General features: G+C 40.9%; 1 protein-coding gene across 1 annotated transcript in view; it reads right to left on the reverse strand.

The window, feature by feature from the left end:
- LOC308083061 (aminopeptidase N-like) overlaps positions 1-15,439 on the reverse strand; it is a 47,693-nt gene extending 32,254 nt beyond the window's left edge. Inside the window, exons 1-2 of the mRNA XM_080425189.1 lie at positions 15,255-15,439; positions 14,182-14,278 (exon numbers count right to left, since the gene is read on the reverse strand). The gene's annotated coding sequence lies outside the window, so the exon portion shown is untranslated. The remainder of the gene's footprint in view (positions 1-14,181; positions 14,279-15,254) is intronic.
- Between the last annotated feature and the right edge of the window lie 446 nt (positions 15,440-15,885).

A 15,885-nucleotide genomic window follows, 5' to 3' on the forward strand; every position in this document is an offset into this window, starting at 1 on the left:
TAAGGCCATTTCAATTAATTCCCTATGGAAGTCACATGGTTTGATAAAACTGACTTGCCTTAGGGGAGGGCGGGGGTAGAGCGATAGAGCCGTGAGGCTAGTCAGTTTTATCAAACCATGTGACTTCCATAGGGAATTAATTGAAATGGCCTTATGCCTCACGTAAGGCATAGATAAGGCAGCCATAAAACAAGTGTTTTAACTGTGTGAGGGAGGCCTACGACTTTCTGCTATGATCGACATGACAGGACAGAGAGGTGAAGAAGGCAAGACAATACAACACAGAGGAGTGTCCCGCAGTGCTGCGCCAGCAGAAAGCCAGATCAACTTCTGTGTGGGAATGTTATTCTTGGGGGGCCGCAATAAGTCACATATTTCTGGTAGAAAAGATTACACCAAGGGGGCCCAGGTGACTTTCCCTGTTGTACGGAGAGTGTTTTTGCGTTCAAAAGAAAGGAGAGTACTGGGAGCATCTTTATTTCATTGAGAGGGAGGCCGTGAACGAGGCCTCCCTCATAAGAACTGTGTTACACATACAACATTTGAGGCTTGGGTGGAATTACTCCCCAGGGTCTGCAAAACCTACACGTGGGTCCAGAGACAGAGGTCTCAAGTACTATGACTATTTACTTTCATGATCCTTGTAGGATCACAGGAATGTCTGTCCACTATGGCTCTGACTCTAATAATTCCTTAATATTGGTTCTTTTAATATATACAGTATATCCTTTTTTAAGGTTTCGAGGCCTATCAGGCTCGAAGCCTTATTGAAACTCTACCGTTTCTTCCGCCGTTTTTTCAGTTCTGGCCCAACCGCGTGGTCGCTTTTTACGAAACTCGGCAATATGGTAGAGGGCTATGCCAAACGGCGAAGACCCGAAACTGACAACCATTGGCCAAAGGGTGGCGCTGTAGCACTCAATTGAAATATGCCAACTTTGAACAGGTACAACTCATGCCCTGTTTGACCTACAGCCATGAAACTTCGATACACACATGCGTCTCCTCATGCCTAACAACTTTCACATTTTGACCTTTGACCTTTAGATCTCCCACCATTTTGAATTATATGAAAAGCAGTTAAAATCTATCTCCTCCTGGGATTTTTGAGCAATCTGCACGAAACTGTCTACACATGTACTTTGGACCTATGCCGACAAAAACATGGTTTGGATTTTTTTCTAAGTGAAAACATTAAGCTTTTATGAGCCAATTAATATTGCAGTTTTATGACAATTATTTGTCTGCCCCTAACACGTTCATGCAGACTCATATTTGTTTGAAACTTTGCAATAATGTAGAGGGTCATTCCAAGTATCACTGAAACCAATCTTACTCCAATTGGTCAAAGGGGGGCGCTATAGCAATTTTTTGAAAATGCAAACTTTAAACAGGCAAAAGTCATGCCTCGTTTGGCCGACAGCCATTAAACCTGCTTACACATGTGCCTTGACTCATGAGGAACACATCTATCACGTTGACCAGTAAGCTCCGCCCTTAGATTGTCTGCAATTTTGAGCAGTTTTTGCAATTTGCAATTTGCAATTTGCGTGAAAGTGTGTCATCTGTGTGAACTCCCTTTTCACCAGTTCAGGTCTGTTGGTCCAATGGCTTAATCATCTGCCTTGAAACCACGGGGTTGCCGGTTCAAATCCCACCTCATGTAGACTTCATTATAGTTGCATTGCACACAACATGACTGGATCAATGAATACATGTGCAATTGTTAAAGATAACAGGAAATGCTTATTTGAAAGTAGTTATTTTCAATGTATGACGTACTTCATTCGCCCTTTTGTTTTGTTGGATTCTCCTTTCTCACTGTCTGAGGCTGTGGATTGAATAGCTTGATCAGTAGAGTGTGAGCCTCATGTGCCGAAGGTCCCCGGTTCAAACCTCACTCATTAGAGTTTACATTTAAATTGCATTGTACAAAACATGACCCTGTTAATTCAGACATGTGCAATTTTTAAACAATAACATGAAATGCTTTTTTGAGAGTAGTTGTTTTTTATGTATGACATACTTTCTTGTAGCCGATCTACAATCTCACAACTTTTCAGATAGCAATGTGTTGTGAGCTTGTAGATCGACTATTTTCACTAGTTTCCATTCCGAGGAGACAAAAAAAAACTTTATTGGTAAATGTTTTGTGAACCAGTGATCTACAGCAGTTAGCGAAACAGTATCGCTTTTGCCAGGATTCGATCCCATGACCTTGCGGTTCACAGTCAAGAGCTCTTCCAACTGAGCTACCCAGACACAAGAAAATTTATACATTGACATTTGATGAACGTGCAACTTTTACACTACAGATTTTTTTTACATCACTCTCCGATTTAATAAAAAAATCTAAGCTGTGTGATATATACATTTTGAGTTAACACCATTAATATCAACCCATGTTCCTCTGCACTCTAGCAATCAGTGCACCTGGTGATACCTAGCCTGTCAGTCATTGGCTCCTCAATGGTGGTGAAAAGTAACTATGTACATTTACTCAAGTACCATTGCCAGTGCTTACAATGCACAGTACAATTTTTAGGTACTTTTACTTTACTTTCCATTTGTGTTACTTCTACTCTACTACAATTACAGCAGATGACAGCTTTAGTTACTTGTTACTTTGCAGATGTAATTATTAATACAACACCTACAGTAACCACATACAGTCGATCTACAATGTCACGCGTTATGAGCTTGTATGTATATAATAAGCAACCCATGCTGTATGATAACTTACCACATATGAAATCGAATTCTGTCAATCCAATGGCTCAGTCAGTATGGCCATAGCTTTAGCTGAGTGGTTAGTGAGCCCGCCTAGGGAGCCAGAGGCCCTGGTTGCCCCAGGTACGATTCCAAGCCAGGCCAGCAAATGTGTCAATGAAATGAAATTTGTCCCTGAGCAAGACTCTTAACCCCTAATTGCTCACAGGCCCTCATTGGAAACAAGACCGCAAGGACTTTCATGAACAGACCTGTTAAAGGAATTATCCTTTACACTGTCTACCCGCAAGTCTGTAGGTCCCTGGTTCAAACCCCAATTTAACCAGTCCAAATATAATTTACTGAACAAAAATCATGACTTTGTTAATTAATGCATGTTCACTTCTTCTCTATTCCCATGGATTGGATCCACCCCTCTCACCTGCTCTCACTCATCACCAATCACACCTGTCTTCACTCACAACTCATTAGTGGCCTGGTGGCTTTTTCTTTGAAATAATGTTTAGTTTTACCACGCTATTGGCCATGGCCATTTAAAGGGTAGCAACATTAACAAACAAATGAGTCTATACCTGTAACAACCATCTATACACCTGGGAACCAGATTACTCATATGCAGTTATGAGCTTGTATGTATATAATAAGCAACCCATGCTGTATGATAACTTACCACACATGAAATCCAATTCTGTCTATCCAATGGCTCAGTCAGTACTGCGGCCATAGCTGAGTGGTTAGTGAGCCCGCCTAGGGAGCCAGAGGCCCTGGTTGCCCCAGGTACGATTCCAGGCCAGGCCAGCAAATGTGTCAATGAAATGAAATTTGTCCGTGAGCAAGACTCTTAACCTCTAATTGCTTACAGGCCCTCATTGGAAACTTTTCATGAATGGACCGTTAAAGGAATTATCCATATCCTTTACATACATGACTTTGTTAATTAATGCATGTACACTTCTTCTCCCTCTCTCTGCCTCTCTCTCTCTAACTGCCTCTCTCTCTCTCTCTGCCTCTCTCTCTCTCTCTCTCTCTCTCTCTCTCTCTCTGTCACTGCCTCTCACTCTCTCTCTCTCTCTCTCTCTCTCACTCTCTCTCTCTCTCTCTCTCTCTCTCTCTCTCACTCTCTCTCTCTCTCTCTCTCTCTGTCACTGCCTCTCACTGCCCCTCTCTCTCTCTCTCTCTCTCTCTCTCTCTCTCTCTCTCTCTCTCTCTCTCTCTCTCTCACTCTCTCTCACTCTCTCTCTCTCTCTCGCTCTCTCTCTCTCTGCCTGCCTCTTCCTGCCTCTGCCTTATCCCTCGAAACCGCTTATTGCTGCTTGCAGCTATATTTTAATCTTGTGTTTGAAGCCCATTCTACGGTTGTAGTCACTGTTAGATTCTCCGGACAAATATTTTGTGTGAAATGTAGCACATTGGTTCTCAAAGTGGGGTCCGGGAACTCCCAGGGGTCCTTGGGGACGTTCCAGGGGGTCCCCAGCATCTGCATAAGTTTAACCATTTTTTATACTTTTTTGTACATGTGCAATTCAAAAATAGCACATGTACAAGCTCTGCTATTTTTTTTTTATCGTGAAAATGTGTGCAAATCTTTGAATATATATTTTAAACTCAAATCTTTGCTTCTAGAGATTCCTGGCACAAAATATATTGAGATGGGCATCTGCAACCAGAAAAAGTTTGAGAACCACTGGTGTGGCAGACTTAAGAAGACGTCATTCTGACACAGGACAACGATCACTATGTGAAAAGCCTTGGGGTTTGTGTGTAATCACTCACACGTGTGGGTCATAAACGTGAGGAATATGAACCTGTGGCCTTCTATCCGTACCGTACAGGAACCACTATCTGTGAACTTCACTATCACAGCTCTTCTGTAACCATTACCAGCACAACACTGTGCACGTTAAAGGGACACTTCACTCACAAAATACATTCTATAAGGAGTCCATTATAAGCAATAACTCATGATATAGCACCATGGAACATTAGCATATGCACCAGATTGGACCTAACCTGGCGTTACCATTTTAGCCACGGACCCCCCATCTCAAAACATGTTCCAGGGACACCCAGAAGCAAAGATTTGAGTAAAAAATGTTTGCATCAAAAAATGTATAAATATATTCAAAGATTAGATTTTTTTTATACGATTTAAAAAAAATAGCAGATCTACAAGCTCGTAGCGGCACAAAGTGACAAGCTATGAGCTTGTATATTATCTCCAGGGGACCCCTGGAGATAATATAGAACTGTTTATCTGAAAGGATTAATGAAGCACAACTATGTTTATGGACAGTGATTATTGGCATGAATGTGCTGTAAAAGAACAGTCGTCCCAAGGTTCATCCATTCTCAAACAATAAACTGTTTACACTGCGGAATAAATCAATCTTGTGTTGTTGGTGTAATAATAACTCTACTTAATCTGTGAGCTGAATGTAAGTACGTGGGCTCAACTGACGGGAGAAAAAAGTTCCCAGCTAGCGGTGGTGTAAAGTAACTAAGTACTGTAGGCTACTTTACTTTTTACTTTACTGGAGTATTTCCCATTGTCTATACTTTTACTTCTACTCCGCTACATCTCAGAGGCAAATATTGTACTTTTACTCCACTACAATTATTTGAAAACTTTAGTTACTAGTTACTTTTCAGATATAAATTATGATATTATGAAACATACATTAACCACTTTAGCCCTATTTTTTACCTAGGCTGTTTTGATGCCAAAATTGCCAATACTTTTGTACTTTTACTCACGTATTTTTTTTATTCTGGACTTTTACTTGTTACAGAGTATTTCTATTTTGCAGTATTGGTACTTTTATTTAAGTAAAACATTTGAGTACTTTTTCCACCACTGCCAGCCAGTCTGTCCTACAAAGCCAAACCGAAGTAATGAAACTGAGCTTCTCCTGTCCTGACAAAAGTATTACAGTTCAGAGGCAGATATCAATAGCACCGAAAACTGATATCACTGCCGCTAGAGGGCGCTATACCCCTGGGTCACTGCGTTGTTCTTTGTATAGGAATTCCCATAGGGGGAATCTTAGATCGCGTCATATAAGAACAATGTTCCAAAAATGAACAAACCACCCCAGCATTAATTGACAGTCAAAAAGTACTAATTTATCCAAAGATTCTGATTCTAATTCTCCAAACACAGACGTTCAATATCATACGTTCAACACAGAGTCACATACCAGACAAAATCGCCGGGGTGGTTTGTTTATTTTTGTAACACAGTTCTTATATGACCTGATCTAAGATTTGCTGGTAGTGGGAGTGACGTCAGGACTTCGGTACTCTATAGCAATTCATATTTTTAGGCATTTTTTGTGTATAAATGAACCAGGGAGGGACATTGGGTCTGTGCATTATCCAGTCAGCTACTAATCTGAGTTCCCAGAAGTTTTCGCCAGCTCTCGCATACTTCTGGGCCAGAGCCCTGGTATTTGCGCGCGGGATGTAACTTACGCTCAGAATCTGAGCGGACACGCCTCTTACCGGTCTGAAAGCTGTGCAACTCGTCTAAACAGTCCGACGAGAGGCAAACAGCAGTACACAACAATGGCGGCCGCAATTTCTCAAGGAGAAATTGCTTCCTGTCGCTCCTATTTACATGCAACACCCACTGCATGTGGATCCCGCCCCCTTTTCTTCATTGGCTGTTGATTTGAATCAGAACGCAGTGGCCGCGCCCCTGCTGTCCAGGATCTGAGGCGAAGTCTCCCAGACTAGTCAGCTACTGGTACTGTATGCCCCTCCGTGTCATGAATTCTGATGACCTTTCTTTGCACTCTGGCTCGGCCCTATACAGTACCTTGACCTTCAAAAAGCAGAACATGTGTATTGTTGACACAAATGGCTTCAAATCAATTTTATGTGTCTCCTCCTATCTGGCAAAACGTGTTGCTAGTGCTGAAATAGATCATACGTCATTCAGAACCATTTACGGTTCACTAAAAATAAAACAATAAGAATTGTGGAATATCTGAATTCCACATGGGAACGGCATGACCTCAGACTTGATGTGGCTATGCCTGTAGTGTTGCCAGATTCTGTGAGAGAAATAAGCAACCAGGTCTAGTAAAACAAGCCCAAAAGAAGCGACTATAGGCCACATGAGCACTTTAAACATATATACTGTATACATCACACCTTGTCGCAATGTGACGCGTTGTGAGCTTGTAGATCGGCTATTTTCCAAAAAATCTTGAAATAAAATGTGGAATATTTGGAATATTTTTTAAACATTCTAACAACGCAAATCTGGTACGGGATCCATGGCACTAAACATTGTCAGATGGGGGTTAGGGGATAAATGCATATTAATTTGGGGGTTCATGACAAGAAAATGTTTGAGAAACCCTGGTTAACCCTCTTCTATGGTTAAAGTAGCCTACTGCAGAGCCACGCCATAAAAAAGACAATAATCATGATCCATGCTCTTTAAAACACACAGAAAGCAGTGTCAGTTCTTCGTCTTTTCCAGGGAGAAATGTATCCCACGCCCGATGGATGTGGAGCAGTTCCAGGAATAAGAGTGACATATTAATGGACCATGCGGAGCCAAGAACTCAGTAACGGTCAAACTGGGAGTTGAGAACAGGAGTAATGACTTCCGCGCTCCCCAATGCATCGCACTGCTCCTGATCCAGTATCCATATGCCTCTGATAAAAGTGATTACTAGCGATTTCCATGCTCTTGTGGAGACACTGAGCAAACTATGCCGAAAAATTTTCGGCGACTAACCTTTTTCACTGACGAAAACTAAATAAAAACTACATATAAACTAAGCTATGATGACTAAAACTAAGATTAAATATATTGACAATTTCTTAAACAAATAAAAACTAGACTAAAATGTTAGACAGGGACGAGTGGAGAAGAGATCCAGTAGAACTAAAAGACAAGTCATTTTATGTATGGTTGCTCTCGTGTGTTGCGCTCTGAAAATAGCAGATCTACGAGCTCGTAGCTCGGAGCTTGTAGATTGTCTATTTTCAGCATGCAACCAAGTGCAAAATCAGCCATTACGACGCCATCAAGGCACCGCCAAAATACATTTTAGTCGACTAAATCAACTCTAGATTTAGTCGACTATAATCTTATGGTATTTAGTCGACTAAGACTAACACTAAAACATTTCAGATGACTAAAATGTGACTAAAACTAAATGGAATTGTATTCAAAAGACTAAAACTGAATCAAAATTTGCTGTCAAAATCAATACTATTGTGGAGGTATTTCTACTTTACTGGTTGACATGCGTTAAAACACAAGGGGATGGGAGAGGAGTGAGAGGAGAGGAAGGAAAGAAAGATAGAAGAGAGATAAAGGATAATGGGTAGGAGGAAAAGATGGAGGGAAACGTATGAGAGCAAAGGGAGAGAAAGGAGTAGGAGGAGAATGAAAGATTTGAGGGGGAGGGGATGGACAGTAAAGGGGAAAATTAAGGGGTACGATGTAGGAGAGAGGTAAAGGAATCAGGAAGATAGCAAAAATACTGAGTCACTGTACTGAGAGAGAGACACAGACAGACAGACAGACAGACAGACAGACAGACAGACAGACTTCCTCTACCAGGAGAGGAGAGGAAGAGGGAGAAGAGTCTTGGACATGTGGAGCGCTGTCCAGCGTTGTCCAATCTATGAAAAAGTTTAATCTGCAACGCCATCTTATACAACATGTAGTAGGGGTCCCTGCTTCATCTCTCGCTCTCAGCTAGGGGGTCCTTGGCCTGGAAAAACGTTGAAGACCCCTGTTTCTAAGCAATAACACTGTGTGTCCAGGATGAACTGATGTACTGTAACCAAAATAAATCGGACTAAACCGCATCCCTTTCCCAGGCAACTCTACAGAAACCACACAGCCATGGATCGGTCACACACACACACGTTCTGAGAAATGTCTCCCCAGAAGAAATACATAAATAAAATAAGTTGGGGGATGGTTAGCAACAGATGTAGAATACATTTCTGCCAATTTGCATTCATTCAACAACTTGTACTGTATGTAAAATGACACACAATCAGTGGTGGAAAGTAACTAAGTACATGTACTCTACTTATATGTAAGTAGACTTTTGAGGTGTACTTTACTGGAGTATTTCCAATTTTCAATAATTTTACTTCTACTCCACTACATCTCAGAGGTAAATATTGTACTTTTACTCCACTATAATTATTTGAAAACTTTAGTTACTTTGTAGATTTTGATTATTATTACAAACCACTTCAGACCTCTATACTTTGGCAATTTGAAAATAGCCGATCTACAAGCTCACAACTCGTCACAAAGCGACGCGTTTTGAGCTTGTAGATCTGCTATTTTCTAAGGATTTTTATTCATTTCATACATTTGAAAACTTGTGAAATGGGACTTTCTGCATAAAGAGTATTTTTACTCATTATGCAGTGAAACTTCCCCCCCCTGTCAGGTGACAAGAAGGTCAGTTGGCTCTCATGCATTTAAGGAGGCATGAGCTCGGCCCTGGGCTCCCTAGGCTGGTGAGGGGAGTGTAGCGCCCAGGATCACTTAGAAAAGGCTTTTCTCCTCGGAGATGAGTAAAGGCTGGGACCGAGGCTACACTAACATCAGCACATCCAGACAAAGTCTAGTCCAGGGGTCGGCATCCTTTTTTTTACATGAAATGCTGTGTTTTCATTTTCTTGATCGTCAGAGTGCCATGCCATGTCAACATTAAATGTCATTATGACACGACATCAAAGTTGAATATTTCCAACTGATTTTGATTGTCCATATACATGGAATATTTTCTTTCACATCAGGATGTAATGATCATTAGACTCAGAGCAATAACCCACCTATCTCCCTAGTCCCTCCCCACTCAGACTATACTGTATGTATGCATGCAAGGGGACTTAATTTAACTGACTAAACTTTTTTTGAAAGTTTAATATAAAAAACCTCTCTCTCACACTTATGCCAGTGTGCCAGTGATCACGGTTCCCTGTGCCAATGTTGGCACCTGTGTTGCCTATACTACCCCTGGTCTAGTCCATCATCATTTATTGCCAACATGCTACAAGGGACATTTCCTCTCGGGACTGCATGCTCCAGGCTTAGCTCTGACAACCTTCCAAATTGGCAGTGATGTTGCTTCTCTAACTCTTTAGAAACTCATGCACAGATGTGAATGTAAACAGTACACACAAAACCTTTACCCAGCCCAGCTGGGTAACTGGTATACCCATATATGCAAAATGTAATGCAGGCAGCAATGTTGTTCATAGTCCAATGTTATAAAAAGTGGATCAGTACATAGCGAACATTTGCAGTTGGCAAACTGAGGCACTTAAACTCTGTAGAGGATGTAGAGGAAGATGGATGTTTTAACGGGTGGCTCCAGTACCATTGTCATTTATTTAGCTTTTAAACAATTGACATCCATGACATTAGTAACTTGAATCACAAACACCCCTCACAAGCAAAAAGCTCTGAGTCTGCATTTAGTCCATGAGCCAGACAAGATTTCATTATCGAAAGAGTGGGCAAAACCATACCTATATTAAATTGTTCATAGGGTCAATACGAGTAAATAAATATATGATAACCTCTCCACAGGAGCAGCTTTTTCATGGTTATCACACATTTTGTTATTTTTCCCATACGTACATGACAGGTGAAAAAAATTCAAAATTTAAAAAAGAGTTATCATAATGAAACTGAGTTGATTACTTACACGAAGACAATGATTTATCGTATTACAAGTTTTCTGAAATTGTATATTTAAATATGCAAATTAGGCATTAGGAAAATATGCCTGAATTTGCATAACTTTCCAGAATCAACATTGGAACATTGGACAAAGCCAGAGTCAACATTCTTATTTCATTTTGTTAAGATGTTGGAGTCAAAGGTTTTTAACGAGGGAATATTCAATATCTGGCTCAATTTTGGGGCTCTGGCTCATGGACTAAATGCCTAATTTGCATATTTAAATATACAATTTCAGAAAACTTGTAATACAATAAATCATTGTCTTCATGTAAGTAATCAACTGGGGAAGTTTCATTATGATAACTATTCTTTTAATTTTGTCATTTTTTCACCTGTCATGTACGTATGGGGAAAATAACAAAATGTGTGATAACCATGAAAAAGCTGCTCCTGTGGAAAGGTTATCATATATTTATTTACTCGTATTGACCCTATGAACAATTTCATATAGGTTTGGTTTTGCCCACTCTATCGATAATCATTGCTCAATTTTGGGGCTCTGGCTCATGGACTAATTTAGGAGTGAGAGCCTATTACTAGCACACTTTGCTGGGTCACTCGGGTGGAATTCCATCTGGGCCTGGTGATTTACCCATGCATTGTACATGTCCCTATAGCGGGTTTCTCAATTTCATACACTGTAGTTTAATAGGTGCATTCATGTTTACCATAAGCAGTGGTAGGCAACAGGCGGCCCGTGGGCCAGAAGTGGCCCGCCATATCTGGCCCGGCAAATGATGAAACCGGGTAGGATGGACATACAGTTCTCTTTCCATTCTTCTATGAATGTTTTCACTGTCAACATTCCTCCTTAGAGTCAACAAACCAAAACTGTGTTTCAACACATGCCTTAAACAAAGACACTGTTTCTCTCTGTTCTAAGAAGAGACCTTGAACCATGAAAAAAACTAGTATGACTGACTGTCTCCAGATACAATTTTCTTCTTGAACTTTTTTGATTAAATAAATATCCTCAAAGTGCCACATAAAATGGGACCTGAACAAAATTATTGCACAAGCATTTCTATCTGCACCTGTAACATTTGATTACACACACATTTCTATCTGTAGTTACACCACACACCTTTAAGTTTTATTCACTCGCGACCCACAAAAATGGATCCGCGAGCGACCCACAATTTGGTCCCGACCCACTGATTGGGAAACGGTGATCTAATGGCTTAGGCCAGAGGTCAAACTTACTTCCCGACCCCTGCCATACAGAGGCTCTATGCACAGCAGCCATATTGGAAAGAAATCAGGCCTCTTCTTACTTCTTAACAGGTGTTACCAATAATACTAATTAAGGCTCTGTTCCATTCTGGTCAAACAGAGTCAGGGGGCTGATGTTGTGCATGTTGGCTCACTGGAAACACCAGTGGGTCTCAAAGTGTGGTCCAGGGACCCTCATGGTTCCTTGAGGGGGTTCCAAATGGCCCCTTACGGGTGTGTACACTCTCAGTGTTATGGGCGTCCTTGCAATTAAAACGTTTGAGAACCACTGTGCTACACAAAATGGAACAGAGCCTTCATTAGTATCATTGGTAACACCTGTGAAGGAAGTAAGGAAGAGGCCCAATTTCCTTCCAATATGGCTGCTGTATATATAGCCTATTATAAAGACACTCCATATGAATAGGGGCCACATGAGGAAACTAGTGCATAGCGATAAGACGGGCTCCATCAAATCCAGGCTGTTCTCAAACAACGTAAGGAGGCTGCTTGAATCTCAGATAGTGCCCAAAATCTGAAATTCTCAAGCCACAGTTCTTTCGTTACAATGTACTGTAACTGAAGGCCTTCGATTGCACAAGAAAGACCTTTTTTTATGGTCAGTGCCATGGTGTTGCCATGGTGCTCCAGGCCTTGGTGTACCATGTCAAAAATGTTCTCGCACCCACACCCACAAGGGGGGTGAAGGAGTCAATGATAGAGATGAATCCTAACAGTTACTTGATAAACTTGTTATATCAGTGGTGCTCAAACTTTTTCATGTCAAGGACCCCCAAAATGATATGTATTTGGCAGCGGACCCCTCCCCCATCTCAAAATATGTTGTTCCAGGGACCCCCAGAAGCAAGGGAAAAAAAGTAAAAAATATATATATATTCAAAGATTTGCACAAATCTTCACGATTTTTCAAAAATAGCAGATCTGCAAGCTCATAGTGCGGCACGAATATCTGCTATTTTTTAACAATCCTGACACACACACACTCATATATTGTATAGCTAAAATCTAAAATGGCACAGATGCTTTCCCTGTTTTAACAGCTTAACCTTAAATGCATTTTAGAATTATTGCCTGTCAGGTAGTGGGCCTGGATCCCAGGGAACGTTTGTGGCAGGGATTTTAAGTGGGATGGCTGTTTTTTGTGTGATTTTCTCCCTTTTTCCCCTTTCCTTTCTTCCTTTTTGTAACCATTTTGTTATGATCTGTTCAGCCTTTATGTAGTGAATCATGATGCACCATTGAAACAGATAAGGATTGAGTGGATCATGATGTTTTTACTATGTAGACGAGGTTGTTCTTCAACAGCTGCATGTCGTATCTATCATACTGTGATAAATCAGTGACCATGACATCTCAAGCATCTGTACAGGCAGATGACAGAGAATCAACACATGTACAGATAAGGTTAAGCAGGTCACGCCAGATACCGTAGAATCATAACACCATTATGTGTCCGTAATGGACACTGACAATGTTATTCATTTATGTTTTGCTGAATGTCAATAAAGGAAAACAACTGATCACAAAAGACTGCCCAGAGGGGGAAACAGGAACTCCAACATGAGGCATGTGTCTTGGCAAGTAATGAGGATACACTCCTAATCAAATATAAGGGAAGTTTCACTTCCTGCCGTCAGTTATCACTCATCTGCAGCTGACTGACTGACTGACTGACTGACTGACTGACTGACTGACTGACTCACTCACTCACATCAAGCAGTGATGGAAGAAGTACTTACATTTTTTACTTACGTAAAAGTCTCAATACCACAACATTTAAAGATTGTCTGTTACAAGTAAAAGTTCGGTTTTCAAGATTTACTTAAGTAAAAGAACAAACGTATTGGCATCAAAATGTACTTAAAGTACCAAAAGTAAAAGTACTAATTGTGCTGCAGAATGTCCCATTTCACAAGTTTTCAAAATGCATAGGCCTACAAATCTTTTGAAAATAACAGATCTACAAGCCCACAACGTGTCGCGATGTGACATGTTGTGGCTTGTAGGTCGGCTATTTTCAAATAGCCGAAGTATAAATTAAGGCTGAAGTGGTTAATGTATGTTTTGTAATAATAATCAAAATCAAAGTAACTAGAAACTAAAGTTTTCAAATAATGTAGTCGAGTAAAAAGTACAATATTGTCCTCTGAAATGTAACGGAGTGGAAGTATAAAATACAGAAAAATGTAAATACTCCAGTAAAGTAAAACTGCCTCAAAAGTGTACCTAAGTACAGTACTTGAGTAAATGTACTTAGTTACTTTACACCACTGGCACTGACATCAAGTAATACTCAGGGAATGGTTATACATTGAACCTTTTGCAGCAGCAGTCTGTCTGGCACACATCAGTTCCACTCTGATTGAATGCCAAATAAAGGAGAGGTATGCAACTGGATGACAGTGCTTGTTACTTTTCCACACTAAAATCACATTGTTAGAGGTATCAAATGGCATAACAGGAAAAAGACGACATACCTTAAACCTCTGCAGATGTCACATCAAGTACATCATCCTTGTACATCAGGATGTCCGTCAACTTGAGTCATGCAACTTGCCAGTGATGCCATTGTCCCTTTCACGGTAAAACAAAACAACAAACAAACAAACGTAAAATGACCCACTCAACATACCAAACCTTTAACCCATTAAGACCGGGGAACGCATCTGTGTGTCATTTTTAGATTCCTTTGGCTATTCAAAAATAGCAGATCTACAAGCTCGTAGCACGGCACTCGGTGCCGCGCTACGAGCTTGTAGATCTGCTATTTTTGAAAATGTGTGCAAATCTTTCAATATATATATTTTTAAGCGAACATTTGTAACTCAAATCTTATTGCTTCTGGGGATTATACAAATGGCTTCTAAATCCTAACTTTTTTTCTTTTTTTACTAAATATTGTTACCAAATATCAGTGGTTCTTAAACTTTTTCATGTCAAGGACCTCCCAAAATGATATGTATTTGGCCGCGGACCCCCATCTGAAAATATTTTGTTCCAGGGACCCCCAGACGCAAAGATTTGAGTTAAAAATGTATGTATATAATCAAAGATTTGCACACATTTTCAAGATTAAAAAATAAATAAATAGCAGATCTACAAGCTCATAGCGCGGCAGATCTGCTATTTTTGAATAGCCCAAAGAAATCTAAAAATGACACAGATTCTTTCCCGGTCTAAATGGGTTAAAAGCTAGCTGACTGACTCAAATCAACTCTCAGCAGGAAACCACAAACTGCACAACAAAAAGAAGCATGCAACGCAGTGAGGCTCCAATTCATATACGCTACCGTATATATATAGAATTCCCACAGTGGACTTACAGTTACACATCAACACAAGCAATAATTATGGAAAGCCTGTAACTTGGTAACTGTTATATTTTCCATAGTTAGCCTAAAAAGGGGTTATAAACCCTAAACGTCTACAGTACATACTCATGTCTCCAGCTCTACTTCAACTTTTCCTGTGATGAGGTGGCTTTCTTTTTCATTCTCCCCCGTGGCAAACTCTTTTTTTTGTATTCACAAAGACAGGAAAGTGTACATACCGAGTCTTTGGAGATGGAAGTCCAATGCAGTGGTTCGTACAAAGGCGTGTGTGTGAGTGAGAGGCGTGTGTGTATGAGTGTGTGTGTGTGTGTGTGTGTGTGTGTGTGTGTGTGTGTGTGTGTGTGTGTGTGTGTGTGAGCAGAGCGGGCTCAGGTTCGGAGCCCTGTAATGATCCCAGCTGATGTGAAACACACAGTTTTCCATCTGCTAAGCAGGGAGGGAGGGCGGGGAGAGAGAAGGAGATGAAGGGCGGAGGAGGAGAGTGGTGGTGGGGCTACCGCAGGTTTCTCCTCCCGATGGAGGGAGGGAGGGAGGGAGCAGTGTATGAGTGAAGGATGTGACATGGGGAGTGAAGAATAAAAATCCTCTCTATTTCACACAAAATTAAACCTTCCTTGAACTTCAGCTGTAGGAGGGGTGGATGGGGGAGTGTGCGTGTGCGTGTGTGCATGCATGCGTGCGTGCGTGCGTGCGTGCGTGCGTGCGTGCGTGCGTGCGTGCGTGCGTGCGTGTGTGTGTGTTTTAGAGGTCATTGAAAGAATGTGGCTGTATCAACACAGCAGTGAACTCATTGTGAGTGAAGGGAGAGCTCACAGGAGAAGATGCTTAATGGTACAGAATGTACAGAAG

This window comes from Gymnoscopelus braueri, assembly GCF_963280865.1.
Source record: "Gymnoscopelus braueri genome assembly, chromosome: 1".
Taxonomy (NCBI): domain Eukaryota; kingdom Metazoa; phylum Chordata; class Actinopteri; order Myctophiformes; family Myctophidae; genus Gymnoscopelus; species Gymnoscopelus braueri.